The following is a 9,358-nucleotide window of genomic DNA, read 5'->3' on the forward strand; positions in this document are numbered from 1 at the left end:
TGGGCAGAACCGTCTCCCATCGCCCCGAGGCCTGTGCAGAGCGTTTGTGAGTGTCACAGGCCGTGGGACGTAGACAAAGCGTTCAGTGGAACCTGCAGAGAACCTTCTCCCGCGGCGAGGCCTCCGGAGACGCCAGGACGGCGTGCTGCGTGGTGCTGGGGTCCTGGAGGCCCCCGTGGCGGTGAGCTCGGCCGCTGCCCTGCGCATCACACACCGCGTGAGGAGGGACGGGCAGGTGAGGCTGAGGAGACGGCCTTCTTTCCGTGATTTCACATTTAGGCGTGTGGGTGGGAAAATCGTGCATCTACCGGCAGAATGTTCCCACGGGCTGTCCGCGTCCGCGACCACTCCTCGCGGGTCACGCCGCCGCGTCGTGTTAAGCTCATTCTGTTCAAGACAACAGATGGAGGGCCTGCAGGCTGTGCTGACAGCCGCTTCCCATCTGCTCCCGTTGGGTCTCCTTTCCCGACTCCCCTGGCCGCCTCTGTCCTCACCTGAGGACGTCCTGGCCTGGGCCCGTGGACATCAAGAGGCTCACTGCCTGGGCCTGAGATCCTCACCTGCCTGGGCCTGGGACCCCCACCTGCCTGGGCCTGGGACCCCCACCTGCCTGGGCTCTGGGACCCCCACCTGCCTGGGCCCTGGGACCCCCACCTGCCTGGGACCCCCACCTGCCTGGGCTCTGGGACCCTCACCTGCCTGGGCTCTGGGACCCCCACCTGCCTGGGACCCTCACCTGCCTGGGCCCTGGGACCCCCACCTGCCTGGGCTCTGGGGCCCTCACCTGCCTGGGCCTGGGACCCTCACCTGCCTGGGCCCTGGGACCCCCACCTGCCTGGGCCCTGGGACCCCCACCTGCCTGGGCCCTGGGACCCTCACCTGCCTGGGCCTGGGACCCTCACCTGCCTGGGCCTGGGACCCTCACCTGCCTGGGCTCCGAGACCCCCACCTGCCTGGGCCCGGGGACCCTCACCTGCCTGGGCTCTGGGACCCTCACCTGCCTGGGCTCTGGGACCCTCACCTGCCTGGGCTCCGGGACCCCCACCTGCCTGGGCCTGGGGCCCCCACCTGCCTGGGCCTGGGACCCTCACCTGCCTGGGCCTGGGACCCCCACCTGCCTGGGCCCTGGGACCCTCACCTGCCTGGGCCTGGGGCCCCCACCTGCCTGGTCTCTGTAAAATGTATGTCGTTGTGAAGACGAAGCAGCTCCATCACTGAGGCTGCACCGGCTCGGTGATCACCGGACGGCAGACCTCATGCCGCTCATCGTGCGGGAACCGAGCTGCCTCGCCGGGGGCTCCCAGGCACCAGCACCCGGAGACCTCACCTCTCGGGAGAGCCCAGCCCAGGCCCGGGGCTGCCCGTGCAGACACGGTCAGGGACCCAGGGCTCCCGGGCCGCCCACCGCCCCCTTCCACCTTTGCACAAAGCCACTTCCCCGTCCGCGAGGCACCTACGGGTCCCCGGCACTTCCTCCTCCACTTTCATTTCCTGAAACTTGTCCCGAGCCACAGCCTCCGCGCCAGCAGCTCCCACTTCTGCTAACCTGCACCACTTCCTCCGCCCGCCCGCCCGCCCGCGCCAGGAGCTGGCCGCACCTCCGGCGCCCGACCTGCAGGCCCGCGGCTGGGGTGCCGGCAGGGGGTGGGCTCCCCGAGTTGGCTGCGTGCTGGCGCCCGGGGCCTGGCCTGCTCCCTGGGGACCTGCTGTTCCCACTCCAGGCAAAGGCGACAGAACTGCCGTGGGAGTTCGGGGGAAGCAGGGTCAGGGACAAGTCCGGGCCCCACGGGTGAGGCCCGGTGCATAAGCAGGTGCACTTCCCGGGAAGTTCCCGGGCTCAGCTCCCCCTTTTCGGGAATCCGCCTCCTAGACGCCACCTCCAGCTCCAGCCGGGCCTGCACCGGTGGAACCCAGCGTTCAAGGCGGGTGGTTCTCCGTGGTTTCCCACTCCACCGGCCGAGCAGGTTTCCTCGAGTGGTTGACAGTCTCCATGGCAACTGCTAAAGCCCAGCTCACCTAAGAGGCCCGCCCCCAGGGCCAGGCCCAGCTGGCGGACAGTCTGACCGCGACTGGCTTTCGGATCCTGAGCAAGGTGGTTTTGAAACGGCGTCCTGGCGGGAGGTGAAGACCTGGTTCCTGAAACCAGGTGCCGAGATGACACATCCTCCCCGTGGCCGTTGGGCCTCAGCAAGGGGGGGCCTGGGTCTGGGGAGCACTAGCTAGTCGGGGGGCTGAAATGGAGGCACCTCAGCCAGGCCGCCTGCACCCACTTCCTGGAGGAGCGGGAGCCAGGGGAGCCGGCCGGGCCCCCCCCCCGGGGGCCTGTGGTGAGGACAGCCCACAGGAGAGCCGCTGAGAGCGCGGCCGCTTGTTGTCGGGGCTCAGAACACTCGCGCCTCCGCCCTGGCCCGTGGGGCTCAGTGGATGGAGCGTCGGCCCGAGCACTGAAGGGTCCCGGGTTCGATTCCGGTCGAGGCACGTGCCTTGGCTGCAGGTTCCCTGGCCCTGGTCAGGGTGCATGCCAGAGGCAACCAACTGATGCTTCTCTCTGTCTCTCCCTCTCCCTCCCGCTCTCTAATAACCAAGGGAAGAATAGCCTCGGTGAGAATTAACAACAAATAAAGCACGAGCTTAAAGTCAGGGCAGCACCGCCAGCTTCCCGCTGCCCCCACCCGCACCCCCACCCCCACCCCGCCCGCTGCGGGCCCTCGCCGGAGCCCCTGTCCATGGTCAAAGGCTGTTCCACGTGCATTGAAGCAGGAAAGGGGTTGAGGGAAAGTCACAGCGCCGAGGCGTGCCCGGGGGTGGACGGAGCGCGCCCAGCTGCACGGCCTTGCCAGACACGACAGTGACGGGAAGGAGACGAAGAGAGAGGGGACACATGCCCTTCGTCCCCCCAGGCGAGTCCTTTCTGTTCGCAGCAGCGCCTGCCAGCCCCTCCCCGGGGCCTCCCCGGGGCCCAGGAAGTGGCTTTAGCCAGAGGGCTCACCATAACCAGGTGAGGGTGGCGTCATCGCTCGCTCATCCACTCATCACAGGGACCAGAAATACACGGCAAAGAACCCCCACAACATCCCGGGTGAGTAATGTGACGCCGGGACAGGCCCGCTCTTCATCACGCAGCCAGCGTTTGTGAGCCGGTTACCTGCACACGTGTGTGGGGCGGGGGGGCTCCTGGGCTGTGGAAATGGATAATTCTGGGTCCGTGCCCGTTAGAGGAAACAGGAAAGATGGACACGAGGCAGCAATGACCTTCACTGGGACCGGCGGACAGCAGGGGCCGGAGCTGGTGAGGGCACCAACTCCTCCCTCTGGGGCTCAAGGACGGGGAGTTTTGCAGGATGGAGAGCGGGGAGCGGGGAGCGGGGATAAGGGAAGAGGACACTAGAGCCCCAGCCGGTTGGGCTCAGTGGATAGAGTGTCGGCCTGCAGACTGAAGGGTCCCAGGTTCGATTCTGGTCAAGGGCACAGGCCCAGGTTGTGAGCTCGAACCTCAGTGTGGGGCGTGCTGGAGGCAGCCGATCAATGATTCTCTCTCATCATTGATGTTTCTCTCTCTCTCTCCCTCTCCCTTCCTCTCTGAAATCAATAACAATTTAAAAAAAAAACTACATATATAAAAGGCTAATATGCTAAGTATCAGACCATCCTACCGATCACTATGACACACGCTGACCACCAGGGGGCAGATGCTCAACGCAGGAGCTGCCGAGCTGCAGTGACTTGGCAGTAGCGGTTCTCAGGTGATGCACCCCGAAACCAGAGAGGAGGGAGCCCGATTCCTCGCGGGGCCACGCGATTCCACCTTCGGCCGTGGGTTATGTTGTTGCTGGGGCACTGTCAGCCCCGAATCTGGTTACTGCACACGTACCACACCCTGTACAACAGCAACTTTGCAGAGTGCCCTCTCGCACTCCGGACCCCTCGGGGGAAGTCAGAGAGCCGGTTTCAGCCCGACCGAGGGACCCTACTCGCTCCGCAGACACCGGGGAGGGACCCCACGGGGGTTGGCTCCAGGGCGTGTCCAGCCCGTCTCACCCGGTCCCGCCCCGCCACCACCTTCTAATGAATCCCCTCTCAGCGTGCACGAATCCGTGCACCGGAACCAGGAACAATAACAAAAAGAAGAGATGGCGGGGAGCTCCGGCCACGCCTGGAGGCACACGCTGGCCCCGCGGTGCCTGGTCAGCAAGCCTGCCACCTCCATGCAGCCCAGGGCAGAGGCTCATGGGAAGGAAGGGGACAGTGTTCCAGAATCTTCAGGAAAGGCCCTGAAAGCAGGACCTCGCCAGCCCGGTTCCCCTGGCGCCGTGTTGTCACTGATTACAATCCCCCGTTTTACAAAGGAGACCTGGCTCCTTAGAGACCTCGACACACGTTTCTGTGTGAACCCGTCACGGCGCGTTCACCGCACACCTCCCCGCGCGTATCCTGTCGGCGTCTATAAATAAGCCGAGAGGCTGTGGCTCAGCAGGAGCGGAGGGAGGCCCCGCCTTCTGGTTTCCTGTCCGAGATGGGCTGGTGCTCGGTGAGAACGCGCCCCTTCTCCTCCAAGGACAGGCGCAGCCGCGCGCCGCTCTCGGCTTTTCGTTTCTGCGCCCAGAGCCGCCCTGACACGAGGAATAAGGACAATGGCCCTCGGCCACTGTGACCTGTGGGGGTTGGGGTCTCACCGTCCCGCACATGGAATCACACACACAAGTCCCAAACGAGACACATGTCTGAGAGGTTTCCCACGGGGACAGACGGGAGGGGACCTGCTGGCCGGCGGCACCGGCAGGAGGTCAGCGGTTCGGCCCTGGCCTGGCGGCTCGGTTGGCTGGAGCGCCGTCCTGTACACCAAAAGGTGTGGGTTTGATCCTCGGTCGGGCCACATGTGGGAGGCAACCGATCTATGTTTCTCTCTCTCTCGGCCTCCCTTCCTCTCTCTAAAATATAAAAAATCCACTTTAAAAAGTCTCCTTGGGCCTGACCAGTGTGGCTCAGTGGTTGAGTGTCGACCTATGAACCAGGAGGTCATAGTTCGATTCCCGGTCAGGGCACATGGCCTGGGTTGCGGGCTCGATCCCCAGTGTGGGGCGTGCAGGAGGCGGCTGATCCATGATTCTCTCTCGTCCTTGATGTTTCTCTCTCCCTCTCTCTCTCCCTTCCTCTCTGACATCAATGAAAATATTTTTTTTTAAATAAAGGTGCAGAGTCACATTCCCAGAGAGCACACAGACCGGAAGGGCCAATGTGGCTTTGAGAAAAGCAGCTAAAACCCACTTGGCAAACGGGCTGGCTCCGGCCCGCTCTCCGCGGCCGCGTCTCCCGAGCGGCACCGAGCGGCTCGGAACAGTTGCGTTTTATTGGGCGGCGGCGATAAAAGCGCACGAAATCGCTCTCTGCTGACGGAGACGTCCCCGGCGCCTCCTGAGCCGGGCCGGTTCGTGAGTTTAAAACAATTTGCACTTGGCCCTGCGCTCCGCTGTTCGTGCCCGCATCACCCCCCGGTGCCAGCGTGGGACCGGCTGTCCCGGCATCCACGCCCGGGCCAGGACGGCCGCCGCGCCCCTCGCAGCCTGTCGCTGGCAGCAGAGCCGTGCCGTGTGCCCGCCCTGCCAGCCGGCTCACCTGACGGCTACGGCGTGGCTTTCAGAGAGGGGTACGGTCAGGCGTACACGTGACGGTCCCACGGAGGGACCGGGCCCCGCGGGCTCAGCTTCCTGGTGACGCCTGCCCTCATCCTCCTCCTTTCCTCGGGTTGGCATGGCGATGGCGACGGCGATGGCGATGGCGTCAGTCTCCCCTCGCGTGCATCATCCCACACTGAGGGGCGTGTCTCGCGTGGGAGACCCTGGCCCAGCCGCATGTCTGGGAAGAGAATGGACACCAAGGATTCTAAGGGCTGACCAGCAGCCCCCCCCCCACTTCTCCGTGAAGAGGGACCCCAATCCTGTCCCCACGGAGAGGCCGAGCATCCTTCCCGTGGCCCCTTCTCAGTACAGAGACCCCCTGCCCCCCAGCCCGCCCCGTAGGTCCAGGCGGTTACACAGCTCTCTTCTTCCATTAGCTCACCCAGAGCTTTAAGAATTAAATGACCGTGGACCCACTGATCAGAGAGAAACACACCCACACATCCACAACAGCACACATGTACACACACACAAACACATGCTATGTACATGGATGTTTTCACACGGTGGGGCTCACACTATACCTACCCTGTTACAGGCACCCTTTAACCCTGACATCACAGCACATCTCTCCGTGGCATTCACTGCTCTCCGTGTGATTGGAGGCATTTACTGATCCCAGGAGCCTCCGCGCAGCCGCCCGCCGTCGGGAGGAGGGAGGATGCCCCGCCCCCCCCCCCTCAGTCACTCACCTCCGCCTCAGCTCCCTGGGCCGCAGGCCGGCGCCTGCTCAGAGCTGCCGCGGGAGGCCGAGACCACAGGAATTGAGAAATAGGTCGCCGTGGGGCGGAGGTAGCTGCGGTTCCGTCTCCCTGGCTGCGGAAAGCCCCCGGCCCACAGCACCCGCGTCACCAGGTGCCAGGAGGCCGTGGGTTGTCAGGGTCGCAAGTTCGCCCGAGTGGATAACGGGCACCATGCAGGGCAGCGGCGCAGAGTCCCCAGATCCGTTCATTCAGCCCAGATTTCCTGAGCCTCCCAGACCCCGGGACCCGCTCAGGGACGCTCAGTGCCTGCCGAGCACAGGGCCGGGGGGACCCAGAGCACAAAGCCGGCGGGGGGGGGGGAAGCACAGAGCTGGGGGGCCCAGAGCACAGAGCCGGGGCGGGAGCACAGAGCCAGGGGGCTCAGAGCACAGAGTGGGGGGCCCAGAGCACAAAGTGGGGGGGGAAGCACAGAGCACAGAGTGGGGGCCCAGAGCACAGAGTGGGGGGGGAAGCACAGAGCACAGAGTGGGGGGCCCAGAGCACAGAGCCAGGGGGGCCCAGAGCACAGAGTGAGGGGCCCAGAGTAAAGAGTGGGGGCCCAGAGCACAGAGTGGGGGGCCCAGAGTACAGAATGGGGGGCCCAGAGCACAGAACTGCCCCCCCCCCCAGCAGCATCTGGGTGGAGGTGGGGCGGGCGGCAGGCAGGGAGAGCCGGGCCATGCACGGGCCAGCGGAGGCTTACAGAATGAGGGGGGCTCTGGAGTGGAGGGGTCTGATCTCGCTGGTAGGCATCCCCCCCACCCCCCATTGGGTGGGAAGCTCAGCCTCAGGCAGGGTGAGGCCGGCCCCGGTCACAGGTACCGGCTCCAGAGCCTGTGGCTGGGCAGCACCAAGCCCCCGTCGGGCACAGGAGGTGAGACGGGTGGAGTCAGGGCACGAGGCCCAGGCCCGGGGTGGCGTGCAGGCCCCGCCTCGAGGGAGGCCCACGCGGGAGAGGAAGGGTCTCCACGCCGCGCAAAGGAACCCCAGAAACGCAGGAGGAAGGCGGCTCTCGCTCCCTCTCACCAAATGGAGGAGGGGTGGCCAGTGTCAGCGAGTTCACACACCCCAGGCGGCTCCCAGGGCGGCAGGGAGCCAGGGCCGGGACAGAGGCGGACAGGGCTGGGCAGGCGCAGGACGCGGGAGGTGGCCTCCCGCTGAGCTGACCCGGAAGGGTTCCTGGGAGAGGCGAACAGTGATTCTTTCTTATTTTTATTGACGTCAGAGAGGAAGGGAGAGGGAGAGATAAACACAATGATGAGACAGAACCATGGACCGGCTGCCTCCTGCACGCCCCCCACTGGGGATAGAGCCCACAACCCAGGCCTGTGCCCTGACCGGGGATCGAACCCTGACCTCCTGGTTCCGAGGTCCACGCTCAGCCCCTGAGCCACGCCAGCCGGGCAGGACAGTAATTCTTAGGAGCCGAGCCCCACAGGAGGGAGAGCGAGCCCCGGAAGGGGACTCACCCCTCGGAATGGCTTGAGGACGGTGCGTGCGCCGTGGGCGTGGAGTGGAAGTGCCTCCCGGGGGCGTGCTGGGAAGAGCTGCCGTGGTCTGCATGAGGCCGCTGTGCTTACTGAACCGCGAGCTATTGGGAAGTTCTGTTTTTATTTTAAAAAACGAGGAAACAACGCCAGAGATGGCACAGAAGCACGCCAAGCGGCGTGTGTTCCTCTCGGCCGAGGTCACCCGCCAGAGGGAAGCGCGGCCGCTCGTTCCCCGCGGGCCCGGCGCCTCTTCGTGTCATCTCCGCGCGGCCGGGTTCGTTCTGCCGCGTCTCCGCCGCTGTCTTCCCCGTTTCAGAGAGCTGCTTCCGCACGTCCAAGCGGAGTTTAGAGACACGAGACTGGCCCGGCCGGCGGGGCTCAGGGGCTGAGCGTCGACCTAGGAACCAGGAGGTCACGGTTTGACTCCCAGTCAGGGCACAGGCCCGGGGTGTGGGCTCGATCCCCGGTGGGGGGCGTGCAGGAGGCAGCCGGTCCATGGTTCTCTCTCATCATGGATGTTTCTCTCTCTCTCCCTCTCCCTTCCTCTCTGATGCCAACAAAAATAAATGTAGAGAAAGGAGCCTCGGGCTCAGGGACGGCGTATCATTGCGGCCGATCCCATTGTTTCAAACACAAGGCGTCCTTTGGAGAAGAGCCTTCAGGAACCAGAGGCCGGTCGCTGACCCTGACGGCAGAGTCGCCCACGACTTCCCTCCCCTGCAAACCGCCGCCTCTCGTTCCCGCCTCGCGTCTTAAGGGCGGGGCGGGGGTGGGGGGGCGGGGGGCGTTGTTAAAGTGGCTGAGAACGCTATCACAGAGCCAACTGCTGGCGGGTCTGGTCCGCGACACCCTCATTCACGGACCCCCCCGTTCTGAGTTTTGAACCTGGATAGTAATTTGTCAGGGAAACACTTCCTCTCCCCAAACGGCGCTGGCGTTGGGACGCGCGGGGTTGTTTTTTCAATCCGTTCTCTCTTTTTCTCTGCGAGGAGGAGGGAGAGCAGCATTGGAAGCCCGTCCTCCGCGGCGTGAGCGGCCTCGCTTCCCGGGAAGCGGGGAGCCCATTGTTCCCGCCACGGGGCAGCTTGATTGGACGCAGGTGGCGCCGAGCGAGGCAGCCGGAGCCACGAAGCCAATTTTGGCGTCAAGCGCGTTTCCTCCCGTCCCCGGCTCCAGCGGCACAACATGTCAATGGGCGCCGGGAAGCCAGCGATAAATTTAGCTCCCGTCCCTCTGACGAGCACCTGGCCTGCCCGAAGGTCTGAGCCCGGGGACGGAGCGGGCGGCGCTGGCGGAGCTGCCCCGAGATGCCCCGCACCCGCTCCCCAGCGTTCCTGCTGCCACAGCGCGGGGACCTGTGAGCAACCCCGAAGCCCCATGTGCCATCCTTTCAAAATATGAGATTGCCCGGCCGGCGGGGCTCAGGGGTTGAGTGTCAACCTAGGAACCA

Source organism: Eptesicus fuscus, chromosome 16 (assembly GCF_027574615.1).
Source record: "Eptesicus fuscus isolate TK198812 chromosome 16, DD_ASM_mEF_20220401, whole genome shotgun sequence".
NCBI lineage: Eukaryota > Metazoa > Chordata > Mammalia > Chiroptera > Vespertilionidae > Eptesicus > Eptesicus fuscus.